At 46.9% G+C, this 25,778-nt stretch overlaps 1 protein-coding gene across 1 annotated transcript in view; it reads left to right on the top strand.

Moving 5' to 3' along the window:
- Nucleotides 1-25,778, top strand: part of CCDC85C (coiled-coil domain containing 85C) — a 110,838-nt gene that overhangs the window by 41,347 nt on the left and 43,713 nt on the right. The gene's annotated exons all lie outside the window — the stretch shown is intronic.

Here is a 25,778-nt window from a genome sequence, read left to right as displayed (position 1 = left end):
AAGGAGCAATTGGAGTCAGAACAATGACCATCAACAGTCAGAGGGTAGTTCAGGCTGGAAAGGGCCTCAGGAAATCTTTTCTCCAAAATGCTGCTCGTAGCAGGGTTGTCCATGAGATCAGAGGAGGTTCTCTTGAGTCTGGAGACCATGCAGCCTCTCAGGTCAGCCTGCTGCAGTCCTGGACTGAAGGAATGAGGAAGCTCCTCAGGCCAGTAAGTCTTTCTGTGTCTCTGCTTGTGCGTGTGCTAATGTCTAAAGCCACAGAGGAGGTCACAGGTGGGTTAGGACAGCTGGAGAACAGGAGGAGTGGCTCCAGGCCCAGCGAATTGAACTGGTTTGTCTGTGCACACCCAGCACCTTTTACTGATAAGCAAATTGTTGTATTTCTTTGGCAACAGTGTTATGGCAACAGCTGACTTCCAGTTTGCAGACTGAAGGTAAAGGAGAGGAGGCGGTGAAGAGCCTGGCATTGGCCAGGGCAAGGGCTGGGGCCTAGGGGCTGTTTTTCCTAAGGGGAGAAATATGAGCCACAATCTCCAGTTGCTGCATGGGGCTTCAGTGCTGCTCTCAAAGCTGCTGGCTGCTGCAGGACGTGTGCCAAGGAAGGGCTCGAGGATGTGGCTTTGCCTTTCGAAACGTCAGCAGCTCTTCAGCTTCTGCCTGGTCACCACATAAAAGAGAGGAGCTGGTGTGTGCTTAAGGCAGTGTATTGGGCCTCATGGGACTGGGATTGGCCACAGACTTCTGGTATGACCTTAGGCAAGTCACTTAGCTTCGCTGTGCCTGGGTTGCCATTGGCAAAATGGAGCTAGCAAGGTTTCTTCCATCCAGCATGTCCAGCTGAATTATACACCCTTCAGACAGCGTCGGCTTTCCTGGGCACTGCAGAATAGGGCTTCAGGCTCTGCCCTGGGTTGTCTGGGTGCTGCTGTCACAGCCAGCTCCAAGGCTCAGGTAGACCATTGCTTTACAAACAAGGAATATTGCCTTAGGAGCCAGGAGGACACGGTTCCTGAAGATTGCCCCCCACGGGTGGGTTTGGGTGGGCTGAAGTGCAGGATGCCTGGTCCCTAGCACTCAACGTGGTATGGGGAATGTTTCTCCTCTAGTCCTGCAGAAGGAGGCCCTGTTCCCTTACCTCTCTGCAGCTCTGCTGTTTGTGTTCTGAGTTCTCAGAGCCTCTGTCCCCCCTGCAGAAGCAGAAACACCAGCTTATCCCATTTGGGTTCCTGCACAGCAATGAGTGGCTCAGACCTGCCTGGAGGGGGTTTCAGCATCTCGCTTGGAGTTCTTTGTCTGACTTTGCCAAGCTCAGGGGAAAAAGGGGCTGGTAGAAGGCACTGGAGGTGCCCATCTCTGAGGCATTTGCAGGCTTCTGTGTCCTTGCTCCATCTTGCTTTTGTTTATTGCCCCTGAGCATTTACAGGAAAATAAGCAGTATTCTCAAATAATGCTGTTTTTAAAGCACATCTTTTAAAGGTTTTAATCTTTGTCTTCCTTCTGGTCTGCATTTCCTTTCATTCCCTCATAGAGGAATGGGTGAAATAGGGGATCACTTGGCCTATGTGTGTTTCTGGGGAATATTCACTAGAGCATCTCCCAAATCACTTGCAAAGAAGCACTTTAGCATTCAGATGCCAAGCCGGTACTTCAGAAAGCTCCTTCAAATGAAATATTTGGCAAATCCGTTTTCACATCTCTTAGAAGTGTGGGAAGATTTTTTAAATTGGAAATTCTGGTTTGGGCCCTTCCTAATTTTCAGGAAAGACTGATGGAGGGATTATGACCAACCCTAATTTTGCAAATGAGGTAAGGGAACAAAGCTAGTATAATAAAACAGGATAATGTGTCATCTTGTGCCCTTTTTTCACGCACTCGCTGAATACAGTTTACTTGTAATGATGTGTGAACTTTTCTTCAAGTGAATTCTGGAATATATTTTGCCAAAGGAAAGAAATCTCAGAAGTACCAGATCTCATGATATCTCCCTGCTGTTTGGGGCATGCAAATTATGGGCGAGTTTCTAATGCGTTAAGTTCCCACAAGCCTAAACCAAATCCTTAAGGAGAAGGCAATGGGAAAGACATTTCCCGAGACTGCAGGACCTTTTTTTCTTTTAGCCTTGCAAAGAGTCTTGGATTTGGTTTGTTGGGTTTTTTGTTGTTTTTTATTTTTAATGAGTGGCAATATTTGCTAAGATTCCTGCTCTTAAGAACACAAGGCATGAACTTTGCCATTGCTGTGTGGGCATGTTGTGTGAGCAAGGAGTGGTGGATTCAACTCACTGGGGCTCAGTGCTCCTGCTGTTTTCACATTGATGTCTTTGAACTGAATTTTGGATGCTGAACAGATGAAAGCCTGGGTGACCATGCAGGAGGGGGTGAGGAACTGCCCTGGAGTGAGTGGAGGGCAGCGGGGCTGGGAGGTGCAGGGCACAGGACTGATGTGCAGACAGGTGCCGCAAGAGCAGGTTTGGTGTCTCTCAGGGGCTGTGATGGCAGGGAAAAAGCCCTGCTCTGGCATCACACCTACCAGTGCTGGAGAAGCCTGACTATCTTGTCCTGCCTATCTCCCCAGTGCTCACTTTGAATTGGCCCTCTAATGTCTGTTGTCCTCCCAGAAGGCTGTTTTTCCAAACCGGTGATCCCCGGATCTGGCAGATATCCAGCGCTGTTGTTGTTTTCTTGGATTCCGAGGGCTGCATCCCTTTGCAGTCTGGAAACCAGGCACGAATTGTTTGCCCGATATCTTTTCCTCAGGTAAACATTGCTTTAGATGCTGCAGCTGTGTTATGCAACACAGATAGGTGGGATCTTTTCTTTCTGCCAGCTGTAGAAAGGGAAAGTTGTTTTGCTAAGATAAGCATGGGATGTTCTCCAATAGCTGGGTGCACACTATAACATCCATTTCTCAACTTTGTTATCCTTGGCAGCTAGAGGTGCCTGGAGCTCTGCTCCTGGGGGGCAGAGGTGGGTGAATCAGACAAGATTTTCAGACTGCAGCATTTTTGACCAGAGTTTTGTACAGATCCCTGTTGTCCAGGGGCAAGGCAGGGCACGAAGTGGGCTCTGCACGTACCTGGGGCAGCATGCAGGGCTGCTCTGGGTGCTGGCTGTGCCTGCCCCCTCCAGCTGCAATCCTGCCCGTGCTTCTGGGCCAGCATTATGCTCCTCCTGCCAGTGCTCTCCCCGCGCCCATCAGCTCAAATGCCGCTCCCGGCTGTGTCCTCGTGCTGTTACCGTCGGCGGATCTCACCAGGGGTTTGCTGTTGTTGGGGCTCTGCCACTGGCTGCCGGCTGCCTGCGCCTGCACGGCAGACCCCTTCCCCAGATGCCAGTAAGGCTGTTAGTGCTAAAATTAGAGCGGCGGGTTGTGGGTCCCCAAAGGCCAATGGTGGTGCGTCCATCGCCGTGGGGCTGCACGTTCCCCACTGCAGCAGTGCCACGGGCAGGGCTGCCTGCAGCCTGGAAGGGCCTGGCAGCTGCCTCTCCCCACAGCCTGGACTCTGCTGCCTCAGTGACACCCCGCACACCGGCGGTCTGAATGAAATAAAACCATCTGTGCCCTTGTGCAACAGACTCACTGGCAATCTGGGGGCCGAGAGGGAAGAGGATGAAGAGTTAAATTTTCTATCTGTTCTTTCTTGTCCTTGGTGATGTCCTTTATGGGCAAAACCATAGACAAGTACGATATGCCTGCATCATTTTAGCATCATTGTTTCTAATTCACAAAAGGTTTTAAAAAGTCAAGGATGACCCAGTAGCTGTGGTAAACTCCCTATGATAAACTTTCCAAGGGCCTTGTGTAGTGAAGGCCTCATGGCTTTTCTGGTGATTGCAAATCCATTGAGTAAGTGTATAGTGCTTTAACAAGCTGCCAGTCATTTCATGGAAACATGAGAATATTTGTAAAATATTTGGTTTTTGTGTTTTCTAAGTTGTTGTCACTGAACCTGTGGTTCTGTTGTCCGTCTATTCAAATATTTAAAATAATACCAGTAAAAGCAAAAAAACCCAAAAAGTTGATTTCTACCCTTTGTCCACTGTCTAAATTAAAAGTAATTACCGAAAGCAAAAGTATTTGCACTTCATTGTATGAGGACTGACTTTTCCAATTGAGGAATCATGAGATTGTGAAGAAAATTCAGTTCAAGGATGAGCCCATCTTGGAGTCTGTTAAGTAGTGTCTGTCATCTTCCCTTCTTCAGTCAAGCTGTATTAATCTGTCTGAAACCTCATATTCCCAAGGGCCACCCAGCGCTTGCTATACTGTGGCAATGACCTGAAGGAAAGTGTGTTACTTGTGTTATTTTGAAGAAAAGCTGAAACTAAATTTTTTGCCTAAGCAAAAACATCTCTGAAACCAGCAGTTGAGTGCTAGAGAATCCTAAGCCAAGAGGCACTTTTATCCATTTTCTCCATCCTGGACATGCCCATCTCTGTGTGTGATCACGCTTGTCCAAAAGAGCCGTTAGCCCTTTGTAGGTGCACAGCTCATCTGGTAATAATGAGACATGGGTATTCAAATTGGCCGGATTCATCCCTGAGGTCATTTCAGATGACTCCAGGAGAATTAAACCAGGACTGAATTTGCTCCTGAATCTTTGTGTTTGCAAATTAATTTCTGTGAAATCTATTTTTAATTATGCTGTACCTAATTATACCAGATTTATTATCACAAGGGAGAAATGTTCTAATGTCCAAACCACACAATATTTTCTAATATTCAAAGCACAGTGAGGATAGCCATCCCCTTAGATTAATCTTACACTGATGCTGCATGTGACATGTGGTGATGGATATATGCAAAATGCACCAGTATTAGGACACAGGAGATCAGAAGGGACATTGGGGTTGGTGAATGTGGTCTTGTGCCATAGTGAGCACTCCCACTTGACACTGCCTGCCTTCTGAAATTTTTGCCCCTGTTGCTTATATTGCAAGGCGCATTATATTCCTGAATCTCACACCTTACTTTCTGTTGTAAATGTCTTCAAATTTAGTCTGTGTTCATATTTTCATCTCTTTCAGTTGCTGAACATTTTGCTTTTCCTGCCATATTATTGCCCAAGGCAAACGCTGCTGAGTCCTGGAGGAACACAAGTCTGTCGGTGTGAATCCTGGGTTCTGCTATCATGATGTCCCTTTCATCCTAATAGCAACATCTCACTTCATGATATATGCTGTGAATGTCATAGGCAGCCTTGCAAAGTGAGCCCTTCAGCTCCCACCTGGGAACCTGTGCTAATGCATTACTTTGGAAGAAGACCTATAGGAGCACAGTCAAGGGCACCTTAAAATTCCCAGTTGGTTGGTACATTTATAGAGAAATATATTTGGGGCAGCCTTGGCTCACAAAAAAGGTAATGTAGCTCCTGTGGCATGCAGCATGCTGCTGTGCCTGGCAGCTCTGTGCTCAGCACTTCTACCTGTGCTGGTGAGCAGGACATGGCCCTACCCTGTGGGCTGCACCAGGCAAGGGAGGAGTGGCAGGGAGAAGAAAACCTGCTGCCTAAGGTGTGGGGCTTGGGGGCAGGCGGGGAAGATGCTGCTCGTGGCTGTGCTGGAGGCTTGTGATGCACAGGTCTGATCCAGAAAAGCATATGGAAGAATGACTGACTCTAGGCAATGGCTTTTTATCATTCCTCAGGTTACTGAGCTGTACAGCCAGGGTTTAACACTTGCTTAGCTCTGCAGGAAGTTTTGCTTAGCTGGCATTAAATTTATTCCCATTTTTTGTCTTGATGGGGAGGTCCAGGTTAGAACTTGGGGTGGGGAAGTCGTACAGCACCACTGGAGCCTGGCAGTGCCAGGCTGGTACTCGTAACTTTATCAAGCTGTGTGGGAGGTGCTGTAAGTACTCTGAAGCATATTGTCAGTCCCAGATTTGTTAATGCTGCAGAGACAGCAGGTCTGCTACCCAGTGTGGCTGGGATGCTATCCTGACTGAATTGTGCTGTAGAACATCACAGTGCACTTTCCATTCTGCTCAGCCGAATCTCCTGCGTTGTGGAGGGGAAAGAGCAGTGGGGAGCCATTAGCTCCAGTTCGACGATGAAGCACCAGGCATGTGGTTTCACAGGCAGCTTCGGCTGACCTCGTGTTGGGCAGCTGCCAAGGGCTGGTGCTGGCTCCCCATGCCCAGCTGCACGTCCCCTCCTGCCTCGTGCCAGCCCCAGACAGGGATGCTCTGCGTCACCAGGTCATCCCGGGATGTCACTGGGAAGCATCTCTCCTTTAGGCAGCTGCCTGTGGTTGGATGGGCACAAAAGCTGAAGTCTTGCCCATTGTTAGTGGAAAGCTTTTAAGCAGAATGTAGACTTTCCAGGTCCTAGGCTTTGGCTCCCTGCCTCCCCCACACTCCAGTTCTTGCCCTTTTTGCAATCACTGTTACAAGATTTCCCAGATCTGAGATCTCTAGCCAGCTCTGGTATCTTCTGTGGCCAAAACCAGCCCTTTCATGCATTGTGGAAGTGATTGCTTTTATTTTTGTGATACCTCTTAATGCATTTTGCTTGAGGAAGTGTTTGTTAAAAGGGTTGAGTAGGGTTAGAGACGATAAATTTGAGTCTCTGGGCATACTGTGGCTTGATGGGCATGAACCTCTCTCTGTTTCTGCCTCTGTCAGAGACTTGCAGTGCCATCATGTCGAAGGCTGACACCGGCTACTGCAGCACCATCAGGACTCGCGTTTCTCCTCCTTCTGGCAAGAAATTTGCTGGGAAACCATTTGTATTATTTAACTAATGATGACTAATACTCAAGAGTGGGTATCTGAGCAATGTAGGAGTGTGCCTGTCTGAGGTCTCAGCACTTACCCTCTGGGTTTTGTACCTAAGAACACAGCCTTACCTAAAAAGATAAAAAAGCCAAAAAATATTTTGCAGGAATCCTTTCATTCCTCCTTTTTGAAAGTGAATCATCCTGAAAATGAGTTCTCTAAAAATTTTCATCTCAGTTTTTGTTGAGGCAAAACTGGGTGATAAGTAGTTTTGGGGGAGAAACAGACAAGTACTGGAGTGCCTTGCCTCTTCTGGGACATGGACTCTTTCGTGTGTGTGTGTGTTTTTTGTCCCAGCTCTGGGTGACAGCCAGCTCTCCAGCATGTTCCTCTTCAGTCCCTTGTGTGTAGATGCAAGTATAGGGTCTAAGGACATGTATCTCCCTGATTCTGAGGCTGTCAGAGGCAGGTCTTGGCTCTTGGCAGCAGCCAAGGATGGCTGGAGAACCCCTGGACTCTGAGGTTGAAGGGCAGACGGGCCTTTGCAAACACAACCCCATGCAGTCCTGTTCTGGTTGCTGCAAGGGGAGCAGTAGCCCACGGCCTGGATACCGTGCACTGGGCAAAGTCCAAACAGCTCCTTGGAGCCTCTCGTGCAGCTCAGGGTGATGGAGTAGCCTGACAAAGAAACCCAAAACGAATTCACTCTGGGACATGTGCAGCTGGTTGGGCTGAGCTCACCAGGAATGAAGCTTTTGCCTCATGCATGATATTTTTGAGCATCATGTTATGTCTTGTGTGCTGCTCTGCTTTGGCCTGAGTGTCCTGCTGTTGGGTACTCATGAAGCCTCCAAGATCTGAGAAGTCTCAGAGGTCTCTGCTTAATTTATTTATTTATTTTTAAAAAATTATTTACCCAGTTTACCTCTTTTCTCCACGTCACCTTTCAGGACAGCACCTGCTTCCCTCCTAAAGAAGCCATTAGCTTGCATGCTCCAAACCAAAATGTTAGCTCAGCTGTAACAGATGGATGGATATGGGCATCATGTAGCAACTTAATGAATAATATCGATCACCTAATTTCCCAAAAGTTGGCATGTAATGAGGCTGGTGTCATGATTATTACCTCTGTAAATCATGACTTTAAGATGATGACAATCTCTCTTGCCCCAAGGATACAGGACAGCCAGACAGTGATGTGCATTTAATTGCTGTGTGAGAGAGGCGATGTGTTCAGAGCATGCCACTGCCTCTACATTATCTTCTGCAGCACAGACGTTGGAGGAGATTAGTGCAGATTGGAGGGGAGGGAGCTGCTGGGTGCATGTGTGTGTTTATTCCCTGCAGCCAGCTGGTGGAGGTGGTGTGAGCTGGCCAGTGTGGGGTGGAGGTGTGACTCCCAGGCTGGCCTTTTTGGTCTCTCCTCAGGACCAAAGAAGAAGGGGATGGAGAAGAGGTTGCTCACAACTGTGTAGAGATGCTTACTTTGTTTTTCTGATGAGTGTTTGTGGTGAATACATCTATGGACAGAGGACTTTGACCTCCCAAGCACAACCTTGGCTTCAAGGGTGAAAGCTGCCAAACCTCTGCCCAAACCTCCTCCCACTACAGGAAATCTCTGTCCCTGATTTCTTCCTACCACAAACCACATCTGGCCATAAAGCAGAGCCAGTGCCCATGTTGTGGGCTCTCAGCTTGCTCATGCAGCTGATTCCTAGCCAAGGGAGGCATCACTGCCTGCAGAGCCCTCTCAGACCTTCTCGTTCTTCATCAATTGATTGTAAAATTATTACTCTGATGGGCTTTTAAGGTGTCTTTCATTAAATCCACTGCTACAACAGTTGATGGAGATGTGGATGAATGAGATATTGCAACTGACCCTTGGAAAGCAGCTACTGCCAGTCTGCCTGTACTGCTGATTAAAGCTGCTCTGTTTTGCTGTGTTACCCTCCCTGCTTGGGTACTTCTATGTGTTTGTTTAATTTCTCTTTTCCTTTTAATTCTGCCCCCATCTCATGGTGTGTGGGTCAGCGTGGTTATAGCTGGCTGAGTGTGGGGCAGAGCAATGGACATCCTGATGCTGTGGTCCTCTCCTCCACTGCAGTGCCTCTGAGCCATGTGATGAGCAGAGGTGAAAATGGCCTGAAAACTGACAATGGCTGCTTTGGGTCAGACTGAAGATTCCCATGGCCTGATGTCCTGTCTCTAGAAGGGCTGAGGGAATTAGAACTAGGGCAATGCAGTGACCACATACGATGATGTGTTTCCCTGCAGTACTCTCCCAGCCACCAGAGATTTGCAGCTCAAGGACTTCCCAAGCCAGGAATGGTACCTTTGGGTTTGGTGGTCCCTGTGCAGCCACCATTGGCAGTATCACAGCTGCTCCCAATTCCTGCAGCTCAAAGCTGAAACCCAGATGCTTGCCTGGCTTGTGGGGAGATGGCTGTAAAATCGGCAGTACTGTGAATGTCTGGATGATGTGAGCCATAGGTCGTTTCCAAAGCTACTGAGTGCTCTGAGCTGCATGGGATGGGACTGGTCAGCCATGTGCCAGTGTCTGTGTGTTTCAGGGGGAGCCAGTGAGGTGCTGGAAGAGGAGACCCACAGTGCTGATGGACCGTGTCTTGTGCAGAGGATGGTGTGCCTGAATTAGCCTCTGTTGGCTTGCACAGCGGTGACCAATGTCACCCCAAATGGGTCAACTCCCACAGTGTTGGCCAGTGTGACCCTCATCTGACCCTGTCTTGCAGGGCTCTCAGCTAGAAGTTCGGGCAGGCTCTGCAGAAGGAAGGTGAGGGGCCCCCCCAGAGGGGGCACATGCAAATACCACAGCTCTGAGAGCAGATACTCTCAGGCCTTTACAGCCAAAAGATGCCCTGGAGCATTTCCTTGCTTTTCTTTCTTCCCCCAAGTAAGCAAACACCATCCTGCCAATGCTTTGTGGTGTCAGATGTTCCCATACCTGCTGGAAAGTTACTGTCTGTTAAAGCAATGCTGGCCATGCTGATTGATTTCCCAACATAGCACCAGTTTCTTCTCTTTAACTCTCAGCAGTGAATTGGCTGCAGTTGGCCTGAGTCTGTGTTGAGCCTTTTTGTCACTAAAGACATTGTAGTGCTTATGGCATTAGTGGTTACATAAGCTGGCTGTCTCCAAGGGGCTTTGCTCTGGCACGATGCTCCTTTAGGGTAAGGGAAGAGCCAGCCTCAGAACAGGGGGACGTGAAAAAAATACTCATACGTAGTCGACTTATTTGAACTTAACACACCCCGCAGGAAAACCCGGATTTTGGAGTTTTCATGTATTCTCTCTGGCTCCACAGATTAGAAGGGGACCGTGGGAAAGCTGCCAGGGCTTGGAGATCAATCCAGCCTTTGTAAATCCTTTCATCTGACTGGCGGCTTCATACAATTGAGTATTACCCACTTTATTATTGTTGGTTGATTAAATTCCTGTTGGTCAACACAAATAGTGTTGTGCAGGTTGTGCGTTCATGGGATGGAGATTGGCATTGCAAAGCTCTTCCTAGAGAAAGGCAGGGGCAACCTGTCATTTAAAACCACATTCGGAGAGTGTTTGGCAGTGATGGGGAGCGGGGGGAAGAACAAATCCTTCCATGCAAGCAGCTTCTCAGGAATTTCTCACATGCCTGTGGAGGTTCAGTTGGCAGTGAGGGAGTGTGAGGGTTGGGCCTCCACTTTTCTGGCAGTGGGAGCAAGCAGCCTTAGCAGGAATGCACTCACCAAGCCCCCATGTCTGCAAGGTGGGGGAGGCATGGTGTGGGGTGACTCCAGCCTGTATAACCAGGATTAATGGGATGAAATTAGGTGAAGGAGAAAGTTGTCAGGAAGTGTTTCCTCAAGGTGAAAGCTATTAGGCTGCAGCACAGTTTCTCAAGGGAAGCAATAGGCACTTACCTAGTTGGGCTGTGTTTAAATTACAGCATGAGAAAAATCTGGCTTTGGGGAGGAGATGGATGTTATTAGTGACTTCAGAGGCTCCAGGGAGATATGACTTCTCCCCAGGGACAGTGTGTTTCTGGGAGGGATGGAGGGGACTGCAGGGTCTTCAGCTGAGGTTCAAGCTCTGGGGAGCTGTGGGCGGCTGTCTTCCAAAGCATGATGTTACCAGTAAGCCAGCAGCTGGGACTTGTCCTAGTGTGAGTCAGGGCTCTGGTAGGTCCTGAAGCAGCACCCCCTAAATTTCTTGGCCTTTCAAAATGCTATTTCTATGTAATGTCTGACTTGTAAGAAGGAGGGAATAGAACATATTTCTCAAGAGTTGGAATAACTGGCAAACAAAACCATTTGGGAGCCTCTGTGCTAGATAACCTGAAACATCTTTATGCTTTTATGAATGGCATTACTTTGACCATCCGTGTATTTTACTTCACTATCCTTGTGCCTGAACAATGAAACACCCTTTATCTTTGGCTGAATGATTCGTTTCCCATGTCTGTTCAGTGTGCACCCCTAGAAAATGAGCCCACGTGATTATCTGGGGGGCTGATAGGGGATATCAGCAGCTTTAGGGCACCTGTGCTTAGTAGTTTTTTTCTTCTTCTAAGGGTGCAACAAATAACTATTCTGTGGAAATAAGGCCATCTTCTCTCCCTCTATTAGTTCTCAGATAGTCCTGAGATGTGGACACAGGTGATCCCCAGGTGACCCTCTGCAGTGAGCAGACAGGAAATGCCTAGAGCACCAAGTGGTTGAGAAGGAAGATGTTCATCACAGGGTCCCTTTCCATGTTCCTTCCCTTTGCCCCAACTCTGCCGTGATGTGTAGCCAGAACCTGCTCACAAATGTGACAGGAGGGAGCGAGCAGGGGTTCACATTGCTGAGAGCCTGCCCTTCAAGCCTGAAACACAGAATATGCATTTGAAAGCCAGCATGCAGAGGTGGATCCTCTGGGCTCCTGTGTGCTGCTGGAGCCGTGAGGCTGAGAGTGAGCCATGAAGGCTGCTTTGTAGCCTGGAGAAGCACATGTCAACCTGCCTGGCAGGGAGCCGTCAGCAGCCAGTCCAAAGGGCTTGAGTGAGAGGTAATAAGCCAGTTAATAAATAACAGGGAAAGCTGGCTGTGTTGCATAGTTTTAGTTTCTGCATGTAACCTCAGAGAAACACGGCAAAGGTTTGCACAGCCCTTTGCAAAGCTGTGTGAGGACTTGTTTGGCTTGGGGGGATCAGAGTGTCTCCTCCAACTGCCTGCACTCTGAATCATTTTGGGATTGAATTTATCATCCCTGGGGGCTCTCCTTGACTACCCCAAGCAAGGTGATGGTGCAGCTTCCTGCTTTGCTGTGATCACCAGGGACTTTACCTGTGGGGTGCTGCCAGGCCACCTTCCCTCACAGCGAGGGCTGCTCAGCATCCCCTGTAAGGCGTCAGTTCTGCCACAGACCAGCTTTGTAGAGCGCTTCTCTAAAACTCCTGGTTCAGGGTGGTAGCATGGACAAGAGTGAATTACAGTTATTAGGGAAACTTATCTGAGGATGGACTTGCTATTTCTAAATGATATCTCCTATTGTAGTAGCACTGTACTATTAACTTGTTTTAAAACAGGTTTTGTTCCCTTGTGTCATTGTTTCAATCCAGCCCAGTGATTCACTATAATCTGTGCCTCCACCTTGTTGCTACTCTCTTCAGACACTGTGCATTAGGAAATTCTTAGGTTTGTATTGTCTGGCCTTTCTTTCCAGGCATTAATTATACATTTGCTGTATTCAGATTCTTAAGCCATACCCTGTGTCACTTGTGTAGGTATCTGGAGTCCCTGTTCTGCTCAGTTCTGGGTTATAGAATATTTTTGGTTGGCCTACTGCTGTTCCCAGCTGGTCCTGACAAAGCCCATGCTGGTTTGGCATAGCCAACACATTACACTTGACAGCCCTTCTCCTGTTTAATTTCCTCTCTCTGACTCCCACGGCAGGGCAGCGGGTGCGGGCAGGAAAGGGCTGCAGGTAGGAGCAGGGGCATTGCTGTTTTCCAAAACAAGGATTTCCCCCCACCCTCAGGTAGGAACATAGGCAACTGTCTCTGCTCTGTTTGTGTAATTTGATGGCATAAAGGGTCTCCTCTGTGACACAGTTGTTAATGGCTTTTGGGTTGAATTTTTTCTCAGGTAAAAGCTGGCAGGGATTGGATCCATGCCATCTTCCAGCTTGACACTGAAGTACAGGGAGTTAAGTGCACATACTTTATCAATTTTTATGTGTGGCTGTTTATCCTGTTTCTACTGAGTCCCTAAAGATGTTTAGGAAGAAGCACACCTTCATCTCATGATCTCACACTGCCACTGGATTGTGTTTATCAAAAGCCAGTTAAATTAGTAGGCAACTGCAGCATGTAGTGTTTAACTACGGTCTGCAATAAGAGAGTGTGAGGCTGAGGAGTTTCTGCTGCTGGATGGAAAGGAGGAACTGGGCAGGGGAAGACAAAATAAATACCTCAGAAAGCCCTGAAATTACAAGGGAGTGGGTGGAGGGGAACAGGGTCTTCTGCTCTGGACTGCAGCAGAGCATTGCTTCCCAAAGCACTGGGTCTCTGGGAGAGTCCAGCACATTGAACCAGCTAACTGCAAAACACACAGGATCCAAAACTGGACTGTAGGTGAACACTGGAGCCTTCACAGGTGCCCATCCTTGCTGGTAGGAATCACTCACTCTACAACTGCAGTTATTTTTGGCAAATAGGACCGGATGTGGGGTTTCTGCCTGCAGTTTAGCAAAGCTCCATATCCCTGGCCATAGAAATTTGACACATGCACATACAATCCCCAACTCCAGAAGAGCTTAGTGTGTAGGGATTTAGACATTTCCTGGTGATTGCCTTAAGCCATGGGCTCACAGCTATTTTAGGCTTTCTCCCCTTCTCTCTCTGAGGGTCTGACCAGAAATTTCATCCAGAGCTAAAAATTGCATGAAACTGAGTGTGTGGAATAAAAAAACGCTTTTTTGATAAAGCAGTGTTTTCCTACCAAAACCTGCTTTACCTAAAACTTCCCAACCAGCCCTCATCCCAAGCAGTGTGGCACTGTGAAATCAGGCATCTTCCTCGCCACTTGGCCAAGAGCCCTCCCCTGCCAGCCTCAGTGTGGGAATGAGGTTTGTTGCCATCCTGTGCATAAATGCCAGTTATAGCTGAGTAAATGCTTCTCTGGAAAAAGCATTAGCACCTTTGCTACCTTGCACTTTTTTAGGCCCAGGGAGAGATGGGGACAGACAGTGCAGAGGTTAAAGATGAGATGTAGGGCAGCCTGTGCAGTGTGTGGGGGGATAATGAATTCATGGGCACATGGAGACCATTCAGCAAGCTTTGGGCTCCTGTGGGCCCCTGGGTGGAAGGACTTTGATCTGACTCCAGCCTTTTCCCAACGAGGAATTGCCTTTGAATGCGTTCCTGCTCTCAGCCTTGCCGTGCGCAGCAGACAAAGACGAGGGGAGCAGGGAAGAAGAAGGGGGGCTGTTTACCCTCATCAGGAATGGTCGAGTGGGCCGAGTCAATACAGCCTATTTTTCATTAACTTAATCATTAGTTTTTTCTCACTGCCAATTAAATTTTTCCTGACAGTACTCAGAAGGGCATCATTTGCCTCTATGAGATATGTATATTTTTTTTTAATAGGGAGCTTCCTAGACATTGTGGGGTTATTTGAGGAGTGGAAATGAAAGTTTAATTTCTCTCTGGATGGAAGAGGATTTTTGAGTTTTAATTATCACGCAGCTTGGATTCCTGACAGTTGAGGACCGCATTGGAAAGGCTCGTTTCCATTGTGTGGAGTGGATAATTATTCAGCCCTCTCCCAGGCTCACAGCATTTATTGTCCAGAAGAATCTTCCCAAGCAAAAAGGGGGAGCAGATTTAAAACCCAAAATGCATTTTTAGAGCCTGCAAAAGTTTCAACTTGATGTTTGCAGAGGAAGACTTCTGCAGCTATTTAGGATGCTGTCTACCCTTTTAACAAAAAAAAAAAAACCCATCAATTAATCTGGTAATCTGCCTTTCCCCTCACAGGTTGCTTAGGAAATAGTTTTGTAAACTCAAGAGAGCCCTTCTGCAGCTGGACTGCTTTGTGCTATCAGTTTCTAAGCAGAATTCCTTCAAAGGCAGTGGGAATTTCTGCATAAAATCTACTGGCCCATTTGTATGTGTACAGTGTCGAATAGAAGATTTACAGCCATCTGAAACTTGGCAGTGCTTCTTACCTAGGAGGTAATGTTAATCTATCCAGGAGAACGTGTTAAAGGATTCAAACGAACCTAAAATGTCAAAGCAAAGCTCAGTTACAACTGTTCTCTTTCACAAGCCTTTGGATTAACCTTGTGTCTTTCTCACTGGGTTTTGAACCATCGATGGTTAGAAACTGGCCATGAAAATGAAGACATTTCAGCAAAGTTCTTGTCAAATCTGATGAAGCTTTTGCAACTGCAACAATCCCACCAAATCCTTCAAGGATGGGATCAAATCTGCGTGTGTTTGGGTGGGTTCAGATTTGGGGACAAACAGCCTGTGCAACTTTGATTAGTGTGATGAGATGAAAGAGAAAAATGCTTATTGTGGATGCTCACTTTTTGTCTCCTTGCTGAGAAGTGGAGCAGCAACAGTGCAAACTGGGGACCAGGGAGGAGATTCTGGAAGCACTTGTGCTCATTTCAGTGGATTTGTAAGAGAGAATTTAGCAGGGCAGCTGTGCATGCAAACAGTTCGGATCAGCCTTATTTCCAGAGCTTTCTGACTGTGACAGGGTGGCAGAGGACTCTGAACCCAGCTTGACTTTCATTTGCAATTCTTTTTGGTTTAACTGGCATGAGTCCAAGAGCTTTTGGGCTTCTGATCACTACCTTCCAGTCTCAGAAGACCATGTGGTTGTTTTGGGGAAATTAGTAATTTATGGGGGTTTCTGGACTATTAAAATAGGTTAAAACAGCCCAGTCTCTGTTCCCCCATCCTCAGTTTTCAAATCAACACTTTCACTTGTGCTGTCCAAAGACTCATAGACATGGACTCAGATGTCTCCGTGGCCTTCTCCAGCCCTTTCATCTGACACGGTGCCTACAAGCCTTGACCACAGTTGGACTGTCAGTGCTTCTGAGGCTGTTTCCTAACCCACGTGGTTTCCTGGCATTCTCCAGCTTGCCTACATACTCTGAGCATCCTCTTTTTTAAGCTCTTTCGGCTAGAGACCATATGTTGTTACTATAGTCATACCAAGCCTTGTGCGTGTTGGCCTTCTGTGATTTAGGACTGTGAATTTATGTGGAAAAGCTGGATAACTCTTAAAGATAAAAACCCTCTTTTTTTTTGTGAGGAAGTACTAACTTTTGAAATCTCTGTCTGTATTTTACAAAGCCATCTGTTTCTAATATAACCTTTTTATTGCAAACATCCCAGTAGTGTCAGAGAGCTCCACCTCAGCACTTGTTTTTCTCCCCACAGTCTTTCTAGCCCTGTATTCTTCTTTGCCAGCCACTCTGCAATTAGGTGAGACTTTCTGCAGGTGATGGGAAACCAAAAGGCATGGATGGTTTCAGGTTGCTGAATCTGACATGACAACAGAACTTGCTTAGTGATTTTATTTTTGCTTTCAAATAACTTGTGTTTGCTTTCTGGAATTAAAGGGAAACATCCACAGATTTTCTTCATGTGATACTGTACAGGGTAGACATGGAAAACAGGACTGAAGGACTCTCAGTGTCACCTAACCAATCCCTTTGCCCCAAGTCAGACTCAGCTCTACCCAAACTGCTCCTGACAGATACTTGTCTAACCTGCTTGTGAAAGTCATCATCAATGGCAATTCCACTGCCTCCCAAGGCAACCTCTTCTAGTCCTTAAATATTTCTGTTATTAGAGACCTTGTTCTTCCTGGATGGAGATGGAGAACAATTTATTCACTTTTTCTTTTTCTGACAATCATTTACATATTTGAATCCATTATTGCATCTATGTTTGGTCTTTTCTTCCCCAGGCTAAGCAAGCTGGATTCCTTCAGGCGCTCCTGCTAGAGTATACTTTCCACATTCTGATCCTCCTTATTTCTCTCCTGAAGTTTTTCCAACTAGCCCCCATGAGTCCTGAAGCGTGATGCCTAAAACTGGACGCAGATCCCTATTCAAGATCTTTAATAGCACTGGTGAAGGAGGATTATTTCCCCTGTTTACGTACAGATCTCTTGTTTCTGCATTATGATATGATCTTAGATATTGTTTTCAGTCTAACAGCTGGTTCATGCACAGTTTACAAATTGCAATAGTCTCCAAGATCCTTTTTCACAGGACTGCTGTATGCTGAATGAGGAATCAAAGGATGCTGCCACAAAAGTTTGGGTTGACCTTGGCAGAGGCTGTGAGCATCGCATGCGGGCAGTGGGACGGACTGAGCCTTTGGTTGATGCTGTAGAGACAGGAACAGCAGCTACCACAGCAGTATCCAAAGTCAGACAGGAAGGGTTGGGTTTTGGCAAAGGGAGAGAGGAATTAAGTAACCAGATTGATACAAATAGAAATGAGTACAGCCTGTCCCATCGGTTTCAGAGAATTTCCCCTGGGATCATACTCTCTTGCTGACCTCTAGATGCTGCAGTGTTCATCAGTGCCCCCAAAAGGAGGTTGTGGAGAAAAATGGGCCGCTCTTGCTGAAACATCCACACTACCCCAAATGTTGAGTCCTTTGTAGCCGGTGGAAAGACACTAATCGGCTTTGGGGCTTTTTTTGACCTGGTCACGTGATCATGTTATCAAGATTAAAGCAGCACGAGGAAGGAAAAGAGGCTTAAACAGCTGAGGGTGCCTGGCAGGTCATTTTAACCTTTTCATAATCATTAAAGCTGCAGAATCCCATTAGCAGTGAGTGACTTGCTGCTTTGCTCCCCAAACGAGCGCTGGTGACACAACTTTCTGTTCACCTCTGTTTTCCCCAGCAGGAGAGTCCAACCCAGCTGGTTGCCAGGACCCAAACTTTGAGCAGAGCCTGGCCATTCCTTCGTGTGGGTCAAGGAGCTTGAGTTCGTTGTACCAAGGAGAAACAATCCATGGGTCTATCAAAAGCAGAGGATTTATCTCTCCGTTTCTAAAATTAGACTCTCATGGAAGGTCCTGCTCAGGCCATACTGTGGTAGATCAGCCCTTGTCCATCTGTGGCAACAGTAGAGAAGTACAGGATAAGGAAGATTATGATGATCTCCTAAGTCACTGCTTTGGCAGTGGTCAGTGGGCTACGGCTTTACTCTGCTGGGATTGGCAACAGCAGAAGATTCTGCAGTGGTACAGTGCAGCTCTGACATGGGAAGCAAAGCTTTTTGAATGAAGCTGTGTTAACTAAGGCAGGAGGCCCTCAAAGAGCCTCCAGTTTGTTGGTGTTACTCATCTTTTCCTCTCTTACAAGTTTTCATGAGAGCAATATCACATCCAGTAGTCACTCTGATCTTCCCTGGTCTTTCCTCCAACTTCTATATCTTCTGTTGTCTCTCTTCATATCATCTAGTAGGCTCTGGTATAGAAATGCTTGTCCCACAGTGTCTGGAAGACACGATCACTCTGATCCACCTGAAATCTGAACATTGTCCTACTTTCTTTAGAATTGTCCTTTCTGCATTCATGCAGAAATCATTGAGTACATCTAGTGGTTGCACAGCAAATGGCTTCTTAAAGAGGCCAAGGAAACCCTGAATTTTGCCTGGTGTCACTGAGCTATGATGGGTGTTTCAGGTCTTGCAGCACCTAGGATTGATCTGGAGAGCACCTACTTCCTCAGACAGGGCAGTCTTCCACGTGCAGGGAGCAAGAGCACTGCAGGGGATGTAAATCAGCTTTTCTCTGTTACATGTACACCAGTCAAGACTGTCTGGCTATGTGTGTCTTGGACATTAATATTTCTATTGCTGTGTTTGCTTATTTAATCTAATTACAGTCTATTCACTCTTGACTGAAAGCTTAGCCTGAGGCTGAACCATCAGAAACTCACACTGATTTTTCTCGGGGTGATGCCCAGAGTCAGGCATTAAACACAACTTGTAAAGCAAACGCATTTTTTTCCTTGGTTGTTTACCTTCGAAATTTCTGGGGGAATAGCAGGAAAGATCTCCTCAGTAAACCTGGACAGCCAGCAGTGACCAGTAACCAGTGCTGAGGCAGTCTGTCACACAGGCAGCACATCTGAGCAGCCTGGTGAAGGTGCTGTCCTCTCATGCAGGCTTAGAGGAGGGCTCTGGAGAGCCCTGGAGAGCCACAGCAGCACTGTGGTCCTTGCCCACTCCCATGCAGCAGAAGAGCAGCTACCGGTTGTCCCCCTAGGAGGGCAAAGTGTGGTTTCAGATGACAAGATTGGGAGATGTTTTACCACCTTCCTGCTGGGCAGGTTGCATGGGTTATGTGGGTTAGACATCCTCAGATGCAAATGTTCTCCAGTGGTGCCTGCTGTTTTGTGCTGTGATAGAGGGACAGCCACCACAAAGATTGTCATGTACACATCACCCAGTCAAGGAAGGGGAAACTGGCGGCCACTACGCTGCAGTACCTGGGTACACACACACTCCTCCTTCCCTATTAGCCACCTCCTAGTGAAATCCTTGTATCAGGAGCTCCTGAACTGTTGACAGGCGTTGCGGGCAGATGTTTTGCTGTGCGTGGAGATGATGTCATGGATGGAAGTCACAGTAGTGAGCTGTAACCACCAGTGTCAGGAGAGACCTTACCAGACTCTTACAGACAGCTTGAGGCTGCTAAGCACCCAGACAGGTCTAATGAACTGAAACCGAGTCGGGAACAAACAGTCTTGCAAACCTTCAGAGCTCATAGTTAGAGGCTTGCTATGAAATGTTAATTAAATAGTTGCAGTGACATGTGTTCCATCCTGTCAGAGCAGCACGTTGCAGCAGCACAGCCGTGTTGCCAGTGCATAGCCACTGTCTTGTTAGAGTTAAAAATGTGTGTATTACTCTGAGCATATTTCTTTGTTATTTGTGATTGGACTGGCTACACACTTCTCTGTGTTTTGACTGGTATTTGAATACCTAAGCTATGCTTAGCTTGTGACTTGAAAATGAGGCCTGATCCTCTACCAGTGTTATTCAGACAGATGTTATCATGGGTGGCTTTGGATGCTGCAGATGGGCCTTTTATTTATTTAGTGTAGTCTAAGGCAGTGTCTGTTCAGTAGATGTGCTGCACTTCAGCACCTCAGCTATGGAAATATTTAAGATTTGGCCTTAGTTCTCTTTCTGTAAGTGCATTCCTGCTACCTCTTTAACACTGGCTGGCAGAGTGCAGAGGAAACTTCTCCCTACACAACCCACAGTGAATGAGGTGGTGGGACAAGAGATAGAGCAGGTTGGTATGGTCTGCTTGCTGGATATCTTGCAGAGGTACAAAACACTGGGAGCTTCTATTTACCATAGACTTTATTGTTGCGTATTCTGTTATCACATCTCAAGGGAGACCCCAAATTTTGCCTAAGCTGCTACTGGAAAGGCCCGGGATTTGGGATTAGCAGAGTATGGTATTTTGGATCTGATGATCGTGAAGATGATCAGAGGGCTGGAACACCTCTTGTCTGAGGAAAAGCTGAGAGCGTTGTGGTTGTTCAGTGTGGACAAGAGAAGTCTCCAAGGAAACCTTAGAGCAGCTTTTCAGTACATAAAGGGGGCTACAAGAGAGCTGGGGAGAGTCTTTTTACAAGGGTGTGTAGTGATAGGAGAGGGGTTAATGGCTTTGAACTGACAGAGGTTAGGCTTAGATTAGATATAAGGAAGGAAGTTTTTACGATGAGAGTGGTGAAACGCTGGCACAGGTTGCCCAGAGAGGTGGTAGATACCCCATCCCTGGAAACATTCAAGGACAGGTGGATGGGGCTCTGAGCCACCTGATCTAGTTGAAGATGTCCCTGCTTGCTGCAGGAGTTCGACTAGATGACTGTTGCAGATCCCTTCCACCTAGGTTATTCTGAGATTCTATGCCAGGGAAACCAAGGAGCGTTCATTCCCTGAAAGCCCTGGTGGTGCCATAGCAGAGGGCAGCACCTGTGAAACTAAAGTAACTCAGCACTGGCTTTGTGGTGGCCCTGCTCATGTTTGAGCCATCCACTGACTTAAGCCTGTTGTGAAAACTTGCCTTGCATACCAGTCTGAAACAGGACATTGGGAATGGGGTTTGCTGGTAAGAGCAGAAAGATGGGGGCTGATTAGGAAAAAACAAGGATGGTGCATTTGTCCATCTCTTCCAGTAGTTTCCTTTAATGACAATATTTAATATACGTGAGTTTCATCTGCTTCCCAGCTGCTCTGAAAGAGTGCTGTTGCTTTAATAAATCAACTTCTTTACAAGATATAACCACTGGCCATGTTTCAGCCTGCTGTCTGTGTCAAGATGCAAGACCAGTAGAGCAATACAAATCTGAAATATGGTAGTGAAGAGCAGAGATGTGATAATGAAACTGCCAACAAACAGCAAAGTGTTTTATTGAGCACAGGTGAAGGCCTTCTTTTGAGATGATCTTTGATGGAAGGAGAGGAAGAGAAAATGTCAGCATTCTATCATACAAACAAGGCAGCTGGCTGCCAGGTGCAAATCTGGCGGAGCATCATTCCTTCATGTGCCTTTCCTCCTTGGTTTGGGAGAATCCCTTTAGGGATGCTGCTTTTTATGAGGACAGGAAGAGCCTTGTTTGCAGGACATTGACAAAATATAGCTATGCTTTACTGTCTTAAATCATGCTTAGTTAAAGTAGCTTCCTAAGTAAAGGGCAGGTTTTTTCTCATATTCATTTAGGTGCTAACACCTCATTATGAAAAGGTCTTAAATAAAAATGTCTTGATCCCAACCTCGTAGCTGCCACACAAACCTCTGCTCTGCATGCTTGTGGTTGTAGAAGTGGCATACGAGGAAATAAACCCCTTTATTTTGCTACTGTCAAAACAAATGTGTAATTTATCATATTTACCCGTCTGACAGATTCCCCTGAAATCTCAGATGAGAATCAGAAAGGCTCCAAGTGTCTTTCCAAATTACACTGTTCTGTGCTCTGCAGGCTGCAAGATTGTTTTGTTTGTTAAAACAATTTCTAATTTATGTTTTTACAAAGCTTGAGGAGCCAGGCAGTTCCCTGCTCTCTGAGAGACCATTGAGTTAAAACAAGGTAGAGTGATTTGTCTTGCCTCCATTTAGCTGTAATGAGTATTAAGTGGTTTATCTACATGGAGAAAAGTTACTCAGCTAGATTAAATCCAAGCTGAATTACATCCCATTCCAGATGGAGTATGTTTTTTAGAACAGTAAATCTTGAGGAAGGTGGATAATAACAGCAATGCTCCTTTCTGAGCTGGAACGCAGCTCTTCTATCTCTCATGGAGATAATGTGGGGAGCTACATCCAATTAGTTTTTCCAAGGCTTTGTAAAGAAACAGGACTTCAGGTTTTACATCTCTGTGAACAATTTAGTTTGCAGCATTTACATTGTGCAAGTGAGCGATGGCTGATGGTGATTACAGTTTTCACCCATTTTGCTGTCGTGGGTAGCAGCCTGGCAGGGCACAGCGCTGCCTCTCTCCCTGACTTCCTCTTCTGTGTGATGGCTGCCACGAGGAGGGTGCCGAGTGGGATGTGAAATGTTTTGATGGGAAATTCCTTCCCTCTGGTGCCATCTGGTCCACTAAGGCATCCACTGCTTGTGCAGCTGGTGCTCGTGGCCCCAAGGGGTAACTAGAGGAGGACGTTGGCCCCAGTGGCATTCCAGGCATCACTGAGTGCCAGAGAAAGAAAGAATGCCAGAAAGCTTATCCTTGACCATGTGTCCTTGACCACCATACTTGTCTGGTCATCAGCAGGGCACTAGCATATCAGTGCACTCAAAATGAGTGCCATGAGGTGTGGCTGGGTGGGTGTGCCTGGGGGTATATGCCCCAATACCTGGGTCTGGGAGCTGCTCATGCCGCTGAGAAGAGTGCTTCTGGGCTGGTGAAGGTGGAGCATTGCTCACAGCTGGCAGCAGGCTTTGACACAGCAGTGAGGACCATTTGTTTGATTTCTAATGAAAAGAGATGAGGGGGTCTGATCAGTTAGTGATCCAGCTCTGGTGCCTCTCCTGGGTGGGTCAGTGGAGCTGTCCTTGTCTCCTGGCTCTGGGGGAGGCAGGAGAGGAGGGAAACTTGCTGATAAGAGGAAGGTCAGAGGCAGAAAAATGTTGGGAATGTGCTTCTTGATCTAACATGGGTGAGACCAAGCCTGGGGTTTCACTGCTTAGCCTGCCAGTGTTACTTCCCGCTGTTGTGAGATTTATGAGATTTTTCAAAACTGAGATCAAGATGCAAATGGCTCATCTGGCACCTGCCTCAACACAGGCAGGTCCAGATGATGGAGGTGATTCATCTCTGAGGGCACAGCAAGGACTGGGATGGCTCTTGAGCACTGTTTCGCAGCCTTTGCCCAAGATGGAGCATCTTCTGCTGACAAACCAGCTCATTTGTTTTTTGTTTTTCTTTCTTTTCTTTCCTACATGTATTTTATGTTGCCATAGGGCATTTTCTGGCTGAGGTCAGACATCAAACATGGTTTAGGGTTGAACAGTGGTGTCCAAAGAATTCTAGCAGATCTCAGATCAGGCTTTCAGGACTGGTAGTAGTTGTGGTGGGCATTGGCTCCCGAGGATGCAGGGCTTGCCTTCCCATGGAGTACCCTTTTTTTGGTAAGGGGTATGAAACTGCAGAGAGGAAATAATTCTCTATTTCCTTTCCTTTGGCAGTCGTGCTCCATTCTTTTCATCAACCAGTCAGTCAGTCCTTGTAGCATTCAGGGTCTGAACAACAGCTTCTGTGTCACCATATATCCTCTTAACCTAAATTTCTTGTAGCTGCTGGCACAGTGAGGGTACTGGTGAAGCTGGAATGCAGGTGGGAAGGACACCTTATCTGACCAGGTCTACCAGTGGAAGCTGTTGTATTCAGCACACAAGTGGAAGTGGTGTAGTCTCTGTTTGTCTTCAGATAGAGATGGAGACTGGTTTTGGAACTGTTTAGCCAAATGGGTATTACTGTACTGAATTTAGGGGCAAGTTAACCAAGTGTGATGGCCTGGGGGGGGGTCAGACCAAAGGATCCATGGTCCGCCTGGCTTTATATTTAACAATCTCAAACTCCCCTTGCACCCTTACACCTCCCCTTAACACCCCAGACTCCCCTGCTAGAGGACAGGTTTGTTACTAATTCAGCAAGTTCTTCAAGCTGATCCTGAAATCTTGCTGACTTCAGCACCCATCTGCTGCAGCATTCTACTCTCCCCCTTTAGGTATGCATGGCTAAAGTTGTGGTGCTGGTGGCATAAGGCCTTCACAGGGAAGGTGCTTTAGATTGATTCTATAACCTGCTTGGTTTGCTCTCTTCTCCTCTGACCTGGAGACTCCCCCCATGTTAGGGTGGTTGTTGGGCTGAGTTTGCTCAAGCCGATGTTGCTGTGAACCTTGTCACCACTTAAGCTGTTCACTGAACTTACACAGCTCCCTACAGTGTCTTCTTAACCTTTCTCATGAGGACTTGTTTGGATTTCCTGGGTTTTGACAAAGCATAATCCAGTCAAGAAACTGAGCATTTTTCCTCTGAGAGTGTGCTTTAGATGGGTACTTGACTCAGATCCATCCTGCTGTTCCTTTATGTGTGGTTTGGCACTGGTCTATGGTAGCACTTTTTTTAGCATATTCCAGTTTTTCCCTTGAGTGGCCAAAGCAGTCTCAGTGATTAGCTGTAGCTTCCCTGCTAGCTTTTCTGCTGAGCTGCCCCCAGAGTGGCCAGGAAGAGCATTCAGGCTTAGTGCTGAGTGCGTCTGGCAGCCACTGGCAAAGGCAGAGAGAAGCTGTTTAGCACAGAGCCAGCCTAAACCTCACACGTGTGCGTGGCTGAGTGTTCGTGTGCCAGAGCTGCAGCCAGAGGTGCCTGCTCACCTTGGGGGGGCTGATCCCAAATGGGAAACCCCAAGAGGGGGCTGGCCACTGGCAGCACACACCCACCAGCACCAGGGCCCTTGTGCTAACACCCTGCTCCTCGCCAGTTCTTGCTTGGCAAGGAGTCCTGGGATTGAACAGTGACTTCTGCAGTCATGCCATAATAAATGAGAAGAGGGAAATTATAATTTTGCACTTTGCAGAGCCCTTTCAGAAGTGTGGAAAATGTTTGGGGTTTTTCATATACTTATGTCGCAAAACTTTTTCTCCTGCTGTAAAAGCTCATGGCCTCTGCTACTCAAATTACAAGTGGAGGAGAAATTTTGCAAAGATCCAAGTGTACAGGAGGAACTCACCAAGCTATAATGCAAATGGAGAAAAGGTTTTCCCAGGTTCTTTTATTTTCTTCCCTGTGAAATTTTTGAATGTGTTTCTTCAAAGCACAGTTCAAAACAAAAGCCAGATGCTTTGGACAGCAGTAAGCCACCCACAGAGCTCTCCAGCAACTTATCTTCTGTGCCAGGCCACCCTATCTGGTGCTGTTGTCTTACTGCAATGGTAAACCAGCCATTGCATTCCTTCAGGTTGAATATTACCATTTTATGTGAGGGTATTCTGTGTTTTATTGTCCTGGTATTTTTCTGGTTAGTGTCACGTGCTTCCACTAGAAAAAACAGATGTCCTGGGTAGGCACTTTGTGTACTTCAGGCTGTCTGCATGCTGCAGCTCTGTGGCCTTTCTGAATACACTTCTCCCCCTTTTACAGCACTGGGAGCTGTGGCACTGACCTCCTCTTAGAGCTGTGCCAACAGCTTAGTTTTGTGAACTTCTCAGTTGTTTTTGAAAGAAAAAGGCACGTGTGTAGAGGGGTTGTTCATTCAAACCTAAAAGAAAACATCTTGTTCTCTCATGGAGTATTTTGGTGCATTCTAGATGAATGAGAATAGCTTTCCAAACTAGGAAATTACTTTTATAAAAGTACAAAACACAGTGTTTCAACCTCACTTTCCTTCTGTATCACCCACCCCTCAAACTGGCATTGATGCAGATTCACAAAAGATATTGCTGTTGCTGAGTCTCAGCTTTTTAGTGAAAAAACCTTTGACAGAGTCCCTCCTCACCCTATACACTTAGG

Source organism: Corvus kubaryi, unplaced genomic scaffold (genome assembly GCF_017639235.1).
Source record: "Corvus kubaryi isolate FWS band 111438036 unplaced genomic scaffold, C.kubaryi_AGA036_p1.0 66, whole genome shotgun sequence".
In the NCBI taxonomy this organism is placed as follows: domain Eukaryota; kingdom Metazoa; phylum Chordata; class Aves; order Passeriformes; family Corvidae; genus Corvus; species Corvus kubaryi.
This window is presented reverse-complemented; position numbering and strand designations above follow the sequence as displayed.